This window comes from Oncorhynchus nerka, linkage group LG25 (assembly GCF_034236695.1).
Source record: "Oncorhynchus nerka isolate Pitt River linkage group LG25, Oner_Uvic_2.0, whole genome shotgun sequence".
NCBI classification, from domain to species: domain Eukaryota; kingdom Metazoa; phylum Chordata; class Actinopteri; order Salmoniformes; family Salmonidae; genus Oncorhynchus; species Oncorhynchus nerka.
The window spans coordinates 57,888,736-57,908,881 of record NC_088420.1 but is presented as its reverse complement, the minus strand read 5'-3'; the positions used below and the strand labels follow the sequence as shown (position 1 = coordinate 57,908,881).

The 20,146-nt window shown below is 43.0% G+C and overlaps 1 protein-coding gene across 5 annotated transcripts in view; it reads left to right on the top strand.

Annotated features, from left to right (window-relative positions):
• Positions 1-14,285: 14,285 nt before the first annotated feature.
• LOC115109730 (activating molecule in BECN1-regulated autophagy protein 1B-like) overlaps positions 14,286-20,146 on the top strand; it is a 34,965-nt gene continuing 29,104 nt past the window's right edge. For 2 of the 5 annotated variants that reach the window (XM_065009907.1, XM_065009904.1), the window contains exon 1: positions 14,286-14,614. The gene's annotated coding sequence lies outside the window, so the exon portion shown is untranslated. The remainder of the gene's footprint in view (positions 14,615-20,146) is intronic. The other 3 variants (XM_029635014.2, XM_029635011.2, XM_065009905.1) reach the window with 2 other exon arrangements.

The window sequence follows — 20,146 nt, the reverse complement described above, 5'->3', positions numbered from 1 at the left end:
TTGAAATCGAGGAACGTTTTGCTATACAAACGACTGGGGGTTTTATTTGAGAGACAGTACCGAGACGATATGTTATTCTGGCATAGAACAATTCCACGCATGTTAAACAGCAAACCGATTAAAAAATGCAAATACAGACGCTAAAATCATACATGTAACACCTATCATTCCAGAAATACCCAAAAACGCACATCCTTAATTATCCAAATGGCAGAACTACAGGAACAAGGTGAGACAGTTGAAAGCCTCTTAGCCTGTTAGGGAGGCTGCGAATTTTCGCAGCTTTTTGTTAAAAATCGCGCAACATTTCAAAGTCCTGCTACTCATGCCAGGAATATAGTATATGCATATGATAAGTATGTGTGTATAGAAAACACTCTGAAGTCTCTAAAACTGGTTAAATTGTGTCTGTGGCTATAACATAACGTGTTTAGGAGTAAAAATCCCTCGAAAAACTGTTCACCAAAAACCCCCCCAAAAAATGTATCCGCCAGTCAATGTATTTTTTTCCTGCTTTATCCTTGGTTAGATGACGCTTCCTTTCTTGGAGCTCGCCCCAGGATGTTGTGAAATGGAAAACATGGACGATGATTTCAAGACTTGCTGCTATCGAATACAGATCGCCCCGTGATCAATTTTATAGATTATTAACGTTTATTAATTAATTAATTAATACCAATAAGTTGGTTTAGAAAAGTAGTTTGAAGTGATTTGTAAAAGTTTATAGGCAACTTTCGTAATTTTAAAAAGTGACGTTGCGTCTTGTAAAAGGGAGTATTCCTGGCTCAGACCGGTCTTCAGAAAATGACATTTTGCCTATACAATGACGGATTTAATCGGGAAAAAGACCCAATTGTGATGTTTATGGGATATATAGGAGTGCCAAGAAAGAAGCTCGTCAAAGGTAATGAATGTTTTATATTTTATTTCTGCGTTTTGGGTAGCGCCGGCTACCGCAAAATCTGTTGTTTAGGTGAAGGTCTGGTATTCTGGGGGGTGCATGCTATCAGATAATAGCTTCTCATGCTTTCGCCGAAAAGCATTTCACAAATCTGACTTGGTGGCTAGATTCACAACGAGTGTAGCTTTAATTCGCCACATGATGTTTTTGGGGAATTGGAAAATTGTCTAATAAATCTGGAGGGAGATGGTATTGATAGACGTGTCCGGGTTGTGTACCGGAATAAATTCAACAATACAGAGATTCGACAGTTTTTCAATTTCCTATGGGCAAGGCAGAATCTTGACTATGCTATGTTTTATGTAATGATAATTGACACTCTGAACTGTTAGAGACGGCAAGAGATTATGGCGAAACACGTGATATCTTACAATTGGAGATTTGTGGAGATAGCCTGCATAATACAGTATCTCTTATTTTACCCAATGGCGAAGCAGATCTTGAACAATTTATCACGCTGCTAGAACGCCTTGTTCAGTCAAATATAGCCGTCATAGCAGATCGGACCCTCGAGCTTGTAGTGCAAATAATATGTCAACCCCAGGGTGGTGGTGGGCAGAGAAGGAAGCTTGATAGCCTAATGCAGTCAGAAATCATAAGCAATAAAAGGGCCCACCTCATAAACGTTCACAATCCCGATAATAAGCTATGTTTTGCAATAGGCCTAGCACATTTACTTAACCCAGGATGTACTGATCTGACGGCATTGCAAAAGGCTTAGAGAGCTCCAAACGTCCGTGGGTCTCGGTATACAGGATGCTGTGGCTTTCTCTGACATAGTCAAATTTGAAAACTTTCTGAATATCAAGATTGTGGTTTTGTACCACAGTAGAGCTAATGCAGCTCTCTTGAAGTTCCAAAACACCCCCCAACCGCACCCTCAGATTCTGTACTTTTATGTGCAAAACGAACATTACTACGCCGTTACCAACATCACTGCATTTTTAGGCGCACCATATGTGTGTCCATCCTGCCATACCGGCTACACCCGAAAGGGGGGGCACTCGTGCCGTTATAACTGTTCAGTATGTCAGGATGCAGATTGCCCAATGCAACCCTTAAATTTGACACCCTGTGAGGATTGCCACCGCACATGTCGTTCGACCTACTGTTACGAAAAACACAAAATTGAAAAATGGCACCCCAAGGCATGTAAATCTGTAAGCATTTGTGACATTAACAGGAAATGCCCAAAATGTCATTGCAATTACAACCTTAAAACAGATAGCCCTAAACCGCATGTGTGTGGAATCATACATTGTCCAATCTGTAAAGGACCTTTGAAAAGCAGAGACGCTGAAGTGGTTCAAGAAGTGCCACACGAGTGTTATATTCAGCCCTTGGCTGAAGATGAACATTCAGAGAAATATGTGTTCTATGATTTTGAGACAAATCAGCAATCGGGGGATCATTTGCCTATTTTTGTATCTACCATGACTTTCAAGGGGGAAAAGTGGTCTGCAGAAGGATCCAATTGTGCACTACTCTTTCTAAAACATTTTAGAAAGCCACAGTACAGAAACTTCACGTTTATAGCGCACAATGCTAGAGCCTACGACTCTTACCTTCTTCTCAACCCAGTGATACAGCAAGGCGTGGCACCCCGGGTCATAGCTCAAGGTAGTAAAATCTTGTGTTTTGTAGACCCAGCCTTCAACCAGAGATACATTGACAGTTTAAGCTTCTTACCCATCCGATTGGCTCAAATGCCAGAGGCCTTGGGTTTTGAAAACTCTGTGAAAGGCTGGTTCCCCCACTTCTTCACATCTGAGGAGAATCTACATTATGTCGGATCATATCCCAGGCCCGAAATGTACGGGTGTGATCAAATGTCTCCCAAAGAGCGTGAGAGATTCATGACGTGGTACGAGCCAGTAAGACATGGCACCTTTGATTTCCATAAAGAGATGGAATCATACTGTGACAATGATATGGTTATACTTCGTGAAGGATGCCTCAGATTCAGAGAAGAGGTAATCAAAGATGCAGGCATTGACCCCTGGAGTTGTACAACTATTGCATCGGCATGCATGAAAACCTATCGTACACACTATCTGCCTACATCCTCTATAGCTATCCCCTCGCCTGACAACTACCGACACCAATTCAAGTCATACTCTAGTGGGTCCATTCAATGGTTGGAGTATATGGCCCAGGATAAAGACATTTTTATTCAACATGCTTTGAATCGGGGGAAGAAGGCGTTTGGCTCTTACCATGTAGATGGCTACACCCAGATTGATGGGGTTGAGACCGTGTATGAGTACAACGGTTGTTTCTTCCATGGTTATAAATCTTGCTTTGTGCCCCAGACCATGTGTGTCCTAACCCAAAAGACTTTTGGGGAAATGTACCAAGAGTTTCAAGACAAATTGGATTCTTTACAGGCTACTTACGGCCTAAAAGTGGAGGTTTTGTGGGAGCACGAATGGGCCGCCCTCAAAAAGTCTGATCCTCATGTTCAAGCCTTCCTTTCCAGCTATTACATTTACATTTAACATTTAAGTCATTTAGCAGACGCTCTTATCCAGAGCGACTTACAAATTGGTGCATTCACCTTATGACATCCAGTGGAACAGCCACTTTACAATAGTGCATCTAAATCTTTTAAGGGGGGAACCAAAAATAAAAACTGAGAAGGATTACTTTATCCTATCCTAGGTATTCCTTAAAGAGGTGGGGTTTCAGGTGTCTCCGGAAGGTGGTGATTGACTCCGCTGTCCTGGCGTCGTGAGGGAGTTTGTTCCACCATTGGGGAGGCACTGGCACAGTTTTGACTGGGCTGAGCGGGAACTGTACTTCCTCAGTGGTAGGGAGGCGAGCAGGCCAGAGGTGGATGAACGGTGCCCTTGTTTGGGTGTAGGGCCTGATCAGAGCCTGGAGGTACTGAGGTGCCCAGATGAGAAAAGGGTTCCCCTCACAGCTCCGTAGGCAAGCACCATGGTCTTGTTCTGATGCTTGTTGTTATTAGTCCCACCCTTCGCTCATTCAACTGCCTCGAAGCCAGTGGAGAGGCCGGGGTTCAGACAGTGATGTGGTCAAGATCACCACCCCGTAAACCGTGACCAAAGTTGAACACCAGACGGGCTGAAGACTGCTGGAGCATATTTAGAATCCGCCGTTGAGCACAGGCAGGGAGCCCAGCCAGACCTCTATAGTTGCAGTGAATACTTAAAGTCCTGGATGTCCTGGGGAGTGCCGGGACCAGGTAAAAGCCGCTTCCTGTGTGAGACTTGCAATGGAAGCCAGTGGAGAGAGAAGAGACTAATTCTCTCCCCTGTGACCCTCTCTGCGTGACCAAACATCCGTCCGGGACGTGGTCTCCCTGACCTAATTATCGGTTATCTAAAACCATGTTAGGAAGGGGGATTTGTCAAGCTGAACGGGGTGACATTTACATTTAAGTCATTTAGACTGTCAATTTTCGGTGGTCAGTGATGGAAAGGGTTTTGGGCCCCCTCAAGCCAATGTCCCACACCTTTGCCAACGGATTGCACGCTCGCACAGGGCGGAGCTGAGGTACTGGATGCGTCCACCTCCACTATGAGTTTGGATGCGCCAGCACGGAGCCGGAGTAAAAAGAGCTTCCCTGTCCCTTACAAACTTGTGCATTCACCTTGGTGACATAGCCAGTGGAACGGTTATCTGGCCATTTAGCAGACTCTTACAATGCATCAGTCTAAATCTTGTAAGAGAAGGATTACTTTATCCTATCCTAGGTAGAAGAGCAGCGAACAGTTTTGACTGGGCTGAGCGGGAACTGTACTTCCTCCCAGTGGTAGGGAGGCGAGCAGGCCAGAGGTGATGACGCAGTGCCCTTGGGGTGTAGGGCCTGAGGCCTGGAGAGTACTGAACACCAGACGCACCATGGTCTTGTAGCGGATGCGTTTTGGATGAGTTGTAGGGGCTTTAATGGCATGGCAGGCAGGGAGCCCAGCCAACAGCGAGTTGCAGTAATCCAGATGGGAGATGACAAGTGCCTGGATTAGGACCTGCGCCGCTTCCTGTGTGAGGCAGGGTCGTACTCTGCGGATGTTGTAGAGCATGAACCTACAGGAACGGGCCACCGCCTTGATGTTAGTTGAGAACGACAGGGTGTTGTCCAGGATCACGCCAAGGTTCTTAGCGCTCTGGGAGGAGGACACAATGGAGTTGTCAACCGTGATGGTGAGATCATGGAACGGGCAGTCCTTCCCCGGGAGGAAGAGCAGCTCCGTCTTGCCGAGGTTCAGCTTGAGGTGGTGATCCGTCATCCACACTGATATGTCTGCCAGACATGCAGAGATGCGATTCGCCACCTGGTCATCAGAAGGGGAAAGGAGAAGATTAATTGTGTGTCGTCTGCATAGCAATGATAGGAGAGACCATGTGAGGTTATGACAGAGCCAAGTGACTTGGTGTATAGCGAGAATAGGAGAGGGCCTAGAACAGAGCCCTGGGGGACACCAGTGGTGAGAGCACGTGGTGAGGAGATTCTCGCCACGCCACCTGGTAGGAGCGACCTGTCAGGTAGGACGCAATCCAAGCGTGGGCCGCGCCGGAGATGCCCAACTCGGAGAGGGTGGAGAGGAGGATCTGATGGTTCACAGTATCGAAGGCAGCCGATAGGTCTAGAAGGATGAGAGCAGAGGAGAGAGAGTTAGCTTTAGCAGTGCGGAGCGCCTCCGTGATACAGAGAAGAGCAGTCTCAGTTGAATGACTAGTCTTGAAACCTGACTGATTTGGATCAAGAAGGTCATTCTGAGAGAGATAGCGGGAGAGCTGGCCAAGGACGGCACGTTCAAGAGTTTTGGAGAGAAAAGAAAGAAGGGATACTGGTCTGTAGTTGTTGACATCGGAGGGATCGAGTGTAGGTTTTTTCAGAAGGGGGTGCAACTCTCGCTCTCTTGAAGACGGAAGGGACGTAGCCAGCGGTCAGGGATGAGTTGATGAGCGAGGTGAGGTAAGGGAGAAGGTCTCCGGAAATGGTCTGGAGAAGAGAGGAGGGGATAGGGTCAAGCGGGCAGGTTGTTGGGCGGCCGGCCGTCACAAGACGCGAGATTTCATCTGGAGGGAGAGGGGAGAAAGAGGTCAGAGCACAGGGTAGGGCAGTGTGAGCAGAACCAGCGGTGTCGTTTGACTTAGCAAACGAGGATCGGATGTCGTCGACCTTCTTTTCAAAATGGTTGACGAAGTCATCTGCAGAGAGGGAGGAGGGGGGGAGGGGGGAGGAGGATTCAGGAGGGAGGAGAAGGTGGCAAAGAGCTTCCTAGGGTTAGAGGCAGATGCTTGGAATTTAGAGTGGTAGAAAGTGGCTTTAGCAGCAGAGACAGAAGAGGAAAATGTAGAGAGGAGGGAGTGAAAGGATGCCAGGTCCGCAGGGAGGCGAGTTTTCCTCCATTTCCGCTCGGCTGCCCGGAGCCCTGTTCTGAGAGCTCGCAATGAGTCGTCGAGCCACGGAGCGGGAGGGGAGGACCGAGCCGGCCTGGAGGATAGGGGACATAGAGAGTCAAAGGATGCAGAAAGGGAGGAGAGGAGGGTTGAGGAGGCAGAATCAGGAGATAGGTTGGAGAAGGTTTGAGCAGAGGGAAGAGATGATAGGATGGAAGAGGAGAGAGTAGCGGGGGAGAGAGAGCGAAGGTTGGGACGGCGCGATACCATCCGAGTAGGGGCAGTGTGGGAAGTGTTGGATGAGAGCGAGAGGGAAAAGGATACAAGGTAGTGGTCGGAGACTTGGAGGAGTTGCAATGAGGTTAGTGGAAGAACAGCATCTAGTAAAGATGAGGTTGAGCGTATTTCCTGCCTTGTGAGTAGGGGGGGAAGGTGAGAGGGTGAGGTCAAAAGAGGAGAGGAGTGGAAAGAAGGAGGCAGAGAGTAATGAGTCAAAGGTAGACGTGGGGAGGTTAAAGTCGCCCAGAACTGTGAGAGGTGAGCCGTCCTCAGGAAAGGAGCTTATCAAGGCATCAAGCTCATTGATGAACTCTCCGAGGGAACCTGGAGGGCGATAAATGATAAGGATGTTAAGCTTGAAAGGGCTGGTAACTGTGACAGCATGGAATTCAAAGGAGGCGATAGACAGATGGGTAAGGGGAGAAAGAGAGAATGACCACTTGGGAGAGATGAGGATCCCGGTGCCACCACCACGCTGACCAGAAGCTCTCGGGGTGTGCGAGAACACGTGGGCGGACGAAGAGAGAGCAGTAGGAGTAGCAGTGTTATCTGTGGTGATCCATGTTTCCGTCAGTGCCAAGAAGTCGAGGGACTGGAGGGAGGCATAGGCTGAGATGAACTCTGCCTTGTTGGCCGCAGATCGGCAGTTCCAGAGGCTACCGGAGACCTGGAACTCCACGTGGGTCGTGCGCTGGGACCACCAGATTAGGGTGGCGCGGCCACGCGGTGTGGAGCGTTTGTATGGTCTGTGCAGAGAGGAGAGAACAGGGATAGACAGACACATAGTTGACAGGCTACAGAAGAGGCTACGCTAATGCAAAGGAGATTGGAATGACAAGTGGACTACACGTCTCGAATGTTCAGAAAGTTAAGCTTACGTAGCAAGAATCTTATTGACTAAAATGATTAAAATGATACAGTACTGCTGAAGTAGGCTAGCTGGCAGTGGCTGCGTTGTTGACTTTGTAGGCTAGCTGGCAGTGGCTGCGTTGTTGACACTACACTAATCAAGTCGTTCCGTTGAGTGTAATAGTTTCTACAGTGCTGCTATTCGGGGCTAGCTGGCTAGCTAGCAGTGTTGATTACGTTACGTTGCGTTAAAAGAACGACAATAGCTGGCTAGCTAACCTAGAAAATCGCTCTAGACTACACAATTATCTTTGATACAAAGACGGCTATGTAGCTAGCTACGATCAAACAAATCAAACCGTGTACTGTAATGAAATGAAATGAAAATGTGATACTACCTGTGGAGCGAAGCGGAATGCGACCGGGTTGTTGAGTGCGGAAGTTCTATTCGGTAGACGTTGGCTAGCTGTTGGCTAGCTAGCAGTGTCTCCTACGTTAAGGACGACAAATAGCTGGCTAGCTAACCTCGGTAAATTAAGATAATCACTCTAAAACTACACACTCTAAACTACACAATTATCTTGGATACGAAGACAGCAAAGACAACTATGTAGCTAGCTAACACTACACTAATCAAGTCGTTCAGTTGAGTGTAATAGTTTCTACAGTGCTGCTATTCGGTAGACGGTGGACGTTTGCTAGCTGGCTAGCTGCTGGGCAGATAGCAGTGTAGACTACGTTAGGACGACGAAATACGATAATTACGCAATTATCTTTGATACAATGACGTTCCCCAGCCGGTGTAACACTGCCATGTGGTGTTGAACTCGCTCCTCCACGGACCCTGGGAGTGCGTCTGCTCCTGCTGACTCCATAGCTGGTGCGGGGTTCTATGATAAGGTGCGTCTCGGTGAGAGGTGTAAGAGTCAGGCATAAGAGTGTAAGAGTCAGGCGCAGGAGAGCAGGGATTTTTGAGAAGTGTGTTTAATATATATAGTCCACCAATACAAAAATGTAACAGACGAAAATCCAAAAAAACTACGCTCTCGAATCAGAATCAGAAACTCGTGCCAACACACGGAGGAACAACCACAGTTCCGACACTTACATACACGTGCCATAATAGTGAAAACAATACATAAACTTGTGCAAAACGCACAGAGGAACAAACTCAGTTCCGACACTTACATACAGGTGCGTAATAGTGAAAACAATAAACATCAAAGATAATCCAGCGCAAATACACACAAGCTTAATCCCGCACGAACTAAGGCAGGCAACAGGTGCCCTATATACACACAGAAATAAACGCAAATTAAACCAGGTGTGAAAAGGAACACAGACAAAACAACCAGAAAAGGAAAAAGGGATTGGTGGCGGCTAGTAAACCGTAAATTTTCCATTCCATGATAGCAAGATTTTATCTAATTTTGCTAACTTTCTATTAAAATGTATTGGCGTGAGATAATTGATTTCTTTTGGAATATGCATCCCGAGTATGTCCACACTCCCGTCAGACCATTTTATTGGTAAACTTCACGGTAATGTAAAATTTGCAATTTTTTGTGATCCAATAGTACACTTATCATAATTTGGTTTTAATCCAGAGAGGTTAGAAAAAGTATCTAGATCCTCTATGAGGCTGTGGAGGGATTCTAATTGTGGTTTTAAAAGAAAACATGACTCATCAGCGTACAATGACACATTTGATTTTAAGCCACGGATTTCTAATCCCTTAATTTTATTGTTGGATCTCATTTTAAAAGCTAACATTTTGATGGCAATAATAAATATATTTGCCGATAGTGGACAACCTTGTTTTACTCCTCGACAGTTTAAAACTTTCTGAGATGTAGCCATTATTTACTATTTTACACCTTGGGTTACTATACATAACTTGAACCCATTTTATAAGAGATTCTCCAAAATTGAAATATTCCAGGCATTTATATATAAACTCCAGTTGTACTTTATCAAAAGCCTTTTCAAAATCAGCTATGAAAACCAGGCCTGGTTTCCCCAATATTTCATAGTATTCTATTGTTTCCAGTACTTGTCTTATATTATCTCCAATGTATCGTCCATGTAAAAAACCTGTCTGATTAGAATTAATAATATCTGACAATACCTTTTTAATTCTATGTGCCAAGCATTTAGCTGGACTTTTGCATCACAACATTGAATTGTGAGGATTGGATCTTTATATATACACACCACTGTTTCAGTAATAATGAAATCAGACCTTCTTGTTGCGGGTCCAATAATCTACCATTGATATAGCAGTGGTTAAACAATAATGGTCCTCCGAGTATATCAAAACAAGTTTTGTATACTTCCACTAGTATGCCACTCAGCCCTGGAGTTTTCCCGGACTTAAAGGCTTTAATTGCATTAAGAAGTTCCTCCTCTGTAATTTGGACTTCACATGAGTACTTCTGTACAGATGTTAATTTTCCATTATTAATAGGAAAAAAATCCATACAATTAGCTTCGGTTAGTGGAGATGGAGGAGACTGAAATCAAAATATATGCTTGAAGTACTTTACTTCCTTTCAAAATATCGTTCGGTGAATCATGCCTGACTCCATCATTTGTAACAAGTTTCAATAAAACATTTTGGTAGCATTTCTATGTTGAACATTGAAGTTTTTTCCCCAATATTCCGTCCAGTTCGCTTTATTTTTATAATACACTGCTCACAAAAATAAAGGGAACACTAAAATAACACATCCTAGATCTGAATGAATGAAATATTCTTATTAAATACTTTTTTCTTTACATAGTTGAATGTGCTGACAACAAAATCACACAAAAATTATCAATGGAAATCAAATGTATCAACCCATGGAGGTCTGGATTTGGAGTCACACTCAAAATTAAAGTGGAAAACCACACTACAGGCTGATCCAACTTTGATGTAATGTCCTTAAAACAAGTCAAAATGAGGCTCAGTAGTGTGTGTGGCCTCCACGTGCCTGTATGACCTCCCTACAATGCCTGGGCATGCTCCTGATGAGGTGGCGGATGGTCTCCTGAGGGATCTCCTCCCAGACCTGGACTAAAGCATCCGCCAACTCCTGGACAGTCTGTGATGCAACGCGGCGTTGGTGGATGGAGCGAGACATGATGTCCCAGATGTGCTCAATTGGATTCAGGTCTGGGGAATGGGCGGGCCAGTCCATAGCATCAATGCCTTCCTCTTGCAGGAACTGCTGACAAACTCCAGCCACATGAGGTCTAGCATTGTCCTGCATTAGGAGGAACCCAGGGCCAACCGCACCAGCATATGGTCTCACAAGGGGTCTGAGATCTCATCTCGGTACCTAATCGCAGTCAGGCTAGGAGGAGGACTGTGCGGCCCCCCAAAGAAATGCCACCCCACACCATGACTGACCCACCGTCAAACCGGTCATGCTGGAGGATGTTGCAGGCAGCAGAACGTTCTCCACGACTCTGTCACGTTTGTCACATGTGCTCAGTGTGAACCTGCTTTCATCTGTGAAGAGCACAGGGCACCAGTGGCGAATTTGCCAATCTTGGTGTTCTCTGGCAAATGCCAAACGTCCTGCACAGTGTTGGGCTGGGGCCCGACCCCCACCTGTGGACGTCGGGCCCTCATACCACCCTCATGGAGTCTGTTTCTGACCGTTTGAGCAGACACATGCACATTTGTGGCCTGCTGGAGGTCATTTTGCAGGGCTCTGGCAGTGCTCCTCCTTGCACAAAGGCGGAGGTAGCGGTACTGCTGCTGGGTTGTTGCCCTCCTACGGCCTCCTCCACGTCTCCTGATGTACTGGCCTGTCTCCTGGTAGTGCCTCCATGCTTTGGACACTACACTGACAGACACAGCAAACCTTCTTGCCACAGCTCCCATTGATGTGCCATCCTGGATGAGCTGCACTACCTGAGCCACTTGTGTGGGTTTGTAGACTCCGTCTCATGCTACCACTAGAGTGAAAGCACCGCCAGCATTCAAAAGTGACCAAAGCATCAGCCAGGAAGCATAGGAACTGAGAAGTGGTCTGTGGTCATCACCTGCAGAACCACTCCTTTATTGGGGGTGTCTTGCTAATTGCCTATAATTTCCACCTGTTGTCTATTCCATTTGCACAACAGCATGTGAAATTTATTGTCAATCGGTGTTGCTTCCTAAGTGGACAGTTTGATTTCACAGAAGTCTGATTGACTTGGAGTTACATTGTGTTGTTTAAGTGTTCCCTTTATTGTTTTGAGCAGTGTATATTACACTGGATCATTCTTGAATAACTTCCTCCATTTCTTTTTGTTTTTCCTCTAACTTTTTTTGTGTCTCTATGGCACAGTTTTTATTGTTATCTATCTGTACTGTTAGTCCTTCAATTTCCTTTGTTAATATGGACTCTTTTGACCTAAATTTGTTTTGTTTTGTAGATGAGTACTGAATTGCATGGCCTCCAAAGGCACATTTAAAAGTGTCATAATACAATAAGGGGATCTGCTGTACCTATGTTATGTCGGAAAAAGTCAGTTATAACTAGGACAGAATAATTTATAAACAAGTTATCATCCAGTTGGCTTTGATTAAATTTCCAATATCCTCGCCCATGTGGAAATTCTGTAAGAGTAATATATATACCAATTATGTGATGATCCGACCGCATTCTGTCCCCTATCAACACTTTTTGTGCCAGAGAGAATGACATAAGAAAGTAATCAAGATGACTAGGTTGTTTAAGCCTCTGCCATGTATATCTAGGTCAGGGTATTTAAGCCTCCATATATCCATGACATTCATGATTTCCTTAAGTGCCTGAAGGTGATAGTTTGTAGTGTGATTTCCTTTACTGTCCATAGAGGTATTTAAAACTGTATTAAAATCCCCCACCATAATAATAGTCTAGTGTTGCTTGTAGTGTTGATAAATTATTATATATATTTTTAAAGCTTGGATCATCATTATTTGGACCATATAGCCATATCTGTTTATTGTCCAATAACATATTTAAAATAATCCATCTACCTTGATGATCTGTTTGGACAATTTGCACATTTGGATCAAAATTACTGTTAATTAATATCATCAACCCCTTTTGAATTTCTTTGCCCATGGGAGAAATAGTTATTTTTCCACAAAACTTCATCTAAAATTGTTGAATGAGTTTTCTGTAAACAATAGATATTATATTCCTTCTCTTTTAGCCTGGTAAATACTGATCGTCTTTTCTTGTTCTCTGCTAAGCCATTACAATTGTAACTGGCTATACTTATTTCACAAATGATCATAATTAGACACAAGTTTCAATTCTATTTATCATACTATATGTTTGTAAATGTACCATTAAAAGGGAACATGATGATTGAGGGTCTATATAGCTGTACCATGATATTTACATTGCTACTAAGTAAACCTCCATTTGGTCCCTACTATTCCACCCGCTAAAACCCCTCCTCATCCCGAGTTGGGTTGTCATTCTAATGCCTGGAAGACCACCCCTGACCCCCCGGATCCCATGGCCCCGAAATGTTCGCAGATTTGACCTTTAGCTCAATTCAGGTAAGCATTATTTGCCCGTTGTTCATATTGTGTGTGTGTGCGTAAATTGCTTCTGTGTGTGTTTGTCTGTTCAGAATACGCCATATTGCTACGGCACTGATACTAACATTGAGTGGCTGCTTCCAACGTACTGACTCAACTCCAGCCACTTTAATAATGGAAAAAATGATGTAATAAATGCATCATTAGCCACTTTAAACAATGCCACTTTATATAATGTTTACATATTACTCATCTCATACCATCTACTGCATCTTGCCTATGCTGTTCGGCCATCACTCATTCATATATTTTTATGTACATATTCTTATTCATTCCTACATTTGTGTGTATAAGGTAGTTGTTGTGAAATTGTTAGGTTAGATTACTTGTTAGATATTACTGCATGGTCGGAACTGGAAGCACAATCATTTCGCTACACTCGCATTAACATCTGCTAACCATGTGTATGTGATAAATAAAATTTGATTTGGATCTGTATAAGAGCACTGTTTTTTTGTAATTGATAATGTGTTATTTGTTGTAACCAACAGTCTACAAAACTATTATACAGAAATCCAAAATAAGTCTGTCAGCATGGACCTGTCTACAGCATAGTTTAGTAAACAATATGATTTCCCCAGATGTCTCTAAATCAAAATCATAAGTCCTTGGGACCGCAAGGGGTGCGCGTTTTTTTTTTTGCCATAGCACTACACAGCTGATTCAAATAATCAAGTAATCATCAAGCTTTGATTATTTGAATTAGCTGCCTAGTGCTAGGGCAAAAAAACGAAATGTGCACCCCTTGAGGTTGGCAGGCCCGAGTTTGGGAAACACTACTCTAAATTATAAAATTATGTCCTGCACTGAATGGTGTAACAGGGGTCTAGACTAGAGGAACTAACTGCAATACATGAAATGCAGGCTAGAAAATACATTAAATGTATTTCAGTCATGTCTCTGTTTGAGCCGTCTTTTACATTGCCTCTTATCTTTTGATAATAAAAATGGGTTGTGTGCCTATAAAGAAGTTTTGCCTCTGGTAGTGTTCTTGAGCCAAAAGCGGTGCTTATAGTCTCCAGAAATGACCTCATTGGACAGAAAGGGGGACTCCTTCACGCAGCCTCAGTAAAATACATTTATTTCAAATGTAATTTATATAAATAATAGTACAAATAAAAAAGTAGGTTTCTTTACATTAGGATGTTTGATAATTGACTGCAAATCAAGTCATTTTAGTAAAAATTATTAAATAAATAGAGGCACCGGCAAATAACAATCTCATTCATGTTTTAGCGCATCGGTTCACTCTTGTGTTCTTTGCGATCTGGGCTCTGCTCATGTGACTGTCTGTTTCCTAAACTGGGAAACAGTATACGGATAGCTAGTACAACGAATTAGCGCCATGCAAGAAATTATGTTGAAATAGCTTTTCCAGAGGATATGAATGTAATCAATCGCAAGTATACTAGATTGTTATTTGTCAATCATATTGGTAAATGCATGAATGTGTCAAAGCTAAGTGTAGCCAGTACTCCCGGTACATTTGTGCTTGCTAGCGAATCAGCTAGCTAGTCTCTGTTAGCTTTAGTTGGTCCGCCTACGATGACAAATTTCAACAGAAATACAAATAAATAAAGGTAGGCCATGGCCTCTGTAGACTTTTAGCAGATTGCTTGTTAGGTCTCATATGTGTATGTGTTAAAATACTTGTGTAGCTAGGTAGTTATGCTAATATCCGGGACTGGCACTTAGGATTGCTAGCTACCCCCTCCTAGCTAACTTTAGCTAGGTAGCTAACTATAGCAGCTTTTTTTTGTATTGGCTATTTACCAAGTTTAGCGGGTTAACATGGCTAGTTAGCCGTTTTCCCTGGGTAGCCACACACGCAGAGTCTGACAAATTAGCGAACGGAAGTTATGAAAAAACATTTACTATTCGCTGGGCTTCTGGTTGCTAGCTATCATTTTGAAAGGATTGGTTGTGTTTGTCCACCGAATATGACACGTAGTTTAGTTTTCTATCGAGTTAATATTTGCTTGCTAACTTTGTTTTTGACTACTTGGTTGATTAGCTGACCTTTTTCTAGCTCGTTGGTTAGCCCTAGTTGTTTCATAACCATGTCTTGAGTTAGCTAACATTAACAAGCTGACCGCAGCGGTTTTTACTTTCGATATTTGGAGCACGGTCGTCAATAGCTCTCTAACGGAAGGTCCTAGGATGACGGTAGAGTTTATTTGTATTTTTTAATATATATATATTTTTTTACCGATGGTCCCACTCTTTCCGAGCCAGCAAGGATGAAATAAGCTGCTTTCTGGCGCTCCCGGTGGTTAGGGACCATCGTAAAAGTGCAATACACTTTTAGTGTATTGCGTGTATGCATTTTTGTTGTTGTTGCAATCACATTTCTCTTCAGTGGGGTTTTAACAAAGGTTGGCATCCAATGTTTATAGTGCATTACCGCCACCAACTGTCCAAGGGTAAAACAAACAAACTCCATACAGTGATTGGGGGTGTAATCCAGATACACTTTTTTTTTTTACAAAACTCTCTCCCATTTCTTCAATAGCTCCCTCCCCAGGCTCTTGGGCCTGAGAGGGTAGCACTGCTCGCAACAGCAGTGATAACTCCTTGAAATCCATTAGTCCCAGGAACTGCTCGGCCACATCCACAATTATGTAAATCTTCCCTCCACTAGCTATGCCGTTGATCACCATTACCATAAATATCAAAGATCACCTTCTTTACACGTAATATCTCTGGCTCCTGCTGGTGGGAGGCCAACTCTGCAGCCTGCAGTGAATGCCTATCCAACTCCATGGAGTCCTTAGAAGAATCATTCATTCCCTCAACCATTTGGATCACCTCTGCATATGAAATGCTCGGGACGGCTCTGACTTTGTCAACTTCATTCTCTTTCGACCTCGACAGGCACTCTGAAGATTTCCACCACAGCTGCAACACTTTACACGGTTTCTTCATTACATTCACCATGAACTTCTTTTCCACACCTTCCACCTGCAGACATTTTGTACATGTCCAAACATTCCACAGTACACAATTTACACTGCAAAATAAAAGCCTAGAAATAAAAGCTCTTACCAGGTTTACTCGGGTCGGGAGGGACTCCACAAGAATAAACACTTTTCTTTCTTGCCATCAACTCAAAAATTCATCCTACGTGCATCAACCGCTCCATGAATACTCTTCAGCACTTTGATGCCTACTTCTTCCGAGACCCCGGAAATGAATGCCTTGACAGGTGCTCTTCTCCTTAGCTCAAAGCACAGCCATCCATTCGCCTGGGATTCCAAAACAAGCTTCTTCTGTTCAGCAGAAACACACAAAAATCAAGGCCAACCCAATCCTCCTGACCGCCTTTATTTCCACTTCTCTCCACCATCTTGGATACTTCCAACGAATTCGTCAATTTGGGCCCCAACCCTCCCAGAAACCAGACTCCCAACAGATATGAGGTATTCTCAACACTAGGCGTCTTCTTTCCCATCCCAACGTTGTTCCTTTCCCATTCTTCTTCATTTCCACCTCCTAATTCATGTTCCACATCCTCCTCCATCCTTGTCTGTGCTCTCATCTTCTCCCGACGTGCTATTGGTTTCAGACATGTTCCTAACTTTTCCATCGGCCATGCTTCTTTCAGAGTTCGCTGCTTTCCCTGCATTCCATTCTTGAGGTTTAGCCCTATATGAAGATTATACACACTGCATAGGGCCCCCAGTCGCTGAAGGGCCCAGCATTTTTATTAGTTACCGCTAACTACTAAGGGTGATATATTTGAACCATTTACAAGGATACTGTTCAAAAGCTTCCTATCAAGGTGAACTAGAGATGTAAAACCACAATGTGAAGTAACAAAAATTACTCTGGATACAATCAGTAACATGAAACGAATATCTCTGGAAGAAATAAAGACCCGCACACTGTCGAAAAATGGAATAGTTCCAAAATTGAGGCTTGAATGCAAAATAAGGATGTTCATTGAAACACGATGCCCAAAAAACACATTGTTTTCACTTTTTATTTATGCACCTTCTAGCACTATAATACATTTTTGGGGGACACCATGTTTCAATGAACATCCTTATTTTGGATTCAAGCCTCAATTTTGGATCTATTCCTTTTTTCGACAGTGTGTGGGTCTCTTTCTTCCAGTATTCTTATTTTGACTCCTACTCATCTGGAACAGTAGATCATTCAATAATATTCCTGGAAAATCTGGGGTAGGTGCAACATAAGACAAAAAAATGACAAGGGTTTGAGTGAGAGGACTAACTGGTGTCTCCAAGTGGCCACACACCAAGTGTGCCCAGTTCCTAATTAATTTCAATGCACTTTTGTGACTCAAAGAAGAGTCTTCAACTATAAGGTGCTTTTATTTGTATTTTTTAATTATTTTTTTGTTCTCCTAGATGTGCCACTGAGGAACTAGAGCAAGCACACTTGTAGTTTCGTTTGGAACACAAACCTGAATCCCCGCAATTACACAATTACTGTTGTTTACATAATCCAACGGCCCATTATAAATCACAATCTGTTATCTGTCATCTTGTTACAAATCATCAAACATAGTGATCATAAATGTTCACACCGTTTATGACATGTTTTATGATATGGGAATGTGAAGTGCACATTTGGATTCCCAGGTGTTTGGCTTGCTTGTATGACATCAAAGCGGTATTTATTATAATCCTCAACATCTCATCTTTCAAAATACAGAGTCCTCTTCATTTACAGTATTTCCCTCACTTACGGGTACAAGTGTAAAGGGTTAATTCACGTACAGATCAAATTTTAAATAGCTTCCAGTACAATTGACATATACACCTAAAAACCACTTGATGTTGGGTTTCTGACCTTCCCCGCCCATAGGTACGCCCATTAGAAATGCAATTTTTTATTGAACTGATTTTGCATGAATATATACTGTGATGGGTCTAATTTTCAATAGCTCACGATCCATATAAGCTACAGATCAACTTGATCTCTTATCAAAGTACATGTTTTTATTTTATTTTTAATCCTCCCGTTTGATTCGCCAGAAATATTTTTCATATTAGTGTTTTGGTTACTAATGCACATGTAGATCTTATTTTCTATAGTTAATATCCAGATGGTTTTGAAATCCAACACTGAAAATACTTTCCAATATTGTACATATTTATCATGTACAGTCACCTCAAATTTTTGCCACCCTTGATAAAATTGAGCAAAAAATACTATAACATTAATCATTTAAATACGGAACTATATTGTATGTTAAAAGAAATTGATGACGTTATACTAAACAAAAACATGAACGCAACAATTTCAAGATTTTTCTGAGTTACAGTTAATGTAAAGAAATCGGTCAATTGAAATAAATTAATTAGGCCCTAATCTATGGATTTCACATGACTGGGCAGGGGTGAAGCCATGGGTGGGCCTGGGAGGGCATAGGCCCAGGCACTTGGGAGACAAGCCCAGCCAAAAAAGCGATCCCACAGATGAAGAAGCCGGATGTAGAGGTCCTGGGTTGGCATGGTCTGCGGTTGTGAGGCCGGTTGGACGTACTGCCAAATTTAGTTTGAGGTGGCTTATGGTAGAGAAATTTACATTCAGTTCTTTGGAAAAATCTCTGGTGGACATTACTGCAGTCAGCATGTCAATTGCATGCCCCCTCAAACTTGAGACATTGTGGCATTGTGTTACGTGACAAAACTGCACATTTTAGTGGCCTTTTATTTTTCCCCAGCACAAGATACACCTGTGTAATGATCATGCTGTTTAATCAGCTTCTTGATATGCCACACCTGTCAGTTGGATGTATTATCTTCACAAAGGATGTAAACAAACTTGTGCACAACATTTGAGAGAGATAAGCTTTTTGTGCGTATGAAAAATCTCTGGGATCTTTTACTTCAGCTCATAAAAAATGGAACCAGCACTTGTTGTGTTTATATTTTTGTTCAGTGTATATTGTTTTATAGTAACACAATTGGACAGACAAAGATATTGTTTAAAAAGTAATATGAAAACATGTCAAGGTAAACAGCACCCCTGTTTTCGAATCTCCAGCAACCACCTACTGTAAAATATAGGGGTGGATCTTTGATGTTATGGGGCTATTTTGCTTCCACTGGTACTGGGCATCATGAACTTTACCAAGTACATGGACACACAGTTTGTAGTGCAAGTGGTGTCGTATATTCGGGTTGCTTTTTAAACAACATATGGTGTGCACTTTGAGAAATCACCAGACTCTTCAAAGTCTGTTTTTGAGACTCATCACCATAGACTCATACTCGGCACAAATACATATATCACTGGCCCTTCAAACCCAGTTGTTCCATCTTGGATTGTAATTTACATCAGTCTAACCACAGAGAGAGTAATGAAACACCACTTTTTGGAGTCCTGGAATACAATATTCCATAGCACAATGATCTGTGTTTGGACCCGATTTGGATGTCTGTCTTACTTGGAATTCCAATTAGGCCCACCGGTCATGGTTTTAAACTAATGTTGCGCCGCCTGCCAAGGATTGTGTATTCCCAATCGGACTCTTGTGTTGGTCATCTTTGTTTATAGGAAAATCTCCCGTCCCAGTGTTGGAAAAATGTTCCCCTTGTTTAAAATGCCTTGGGGCTTCAACCCTAAGGTTGATGTCCACGCCCACCCGGAAATCTAATTAGCATAATAATAAAATATTCCTTAAAAATCCTTCATTTTAAGCTAGAGAGATCTGTTTTTTTTGTGGCATTGGATGCGTCTCAATCGACTGCGTCCGCCTATGTAACACTTCTGTATTTGCGGTGACAGAGCTAGAGTGGTGTTTGTCAGACCATGAGACATCCCGAAAATCGGTCTTCTCACAAAATCCTCTTTTAGCGTCCGAATAGTTTGGCCTACAAACTATGACCCTTCTATGGAAAGATGACTCTCAAACACAGTGGTGTTCTCCGTTTTGCTCCATGACCCCACAAGCGTCTTGTGACTCGTCTGAAGTTTGTACAGCCGATCTGCCAACTTCTGTCAGTAGCGTCTGAACATTTTGGGCTACACCCTAATATGACCCCTCTGTGTAAAGGTGAGACTCTCCCGAACACGTACATGTTTTGCTCTAGGACGCCCACGGGCCTCACAAGACTCGAATGAAGGTCCCGCGGTAC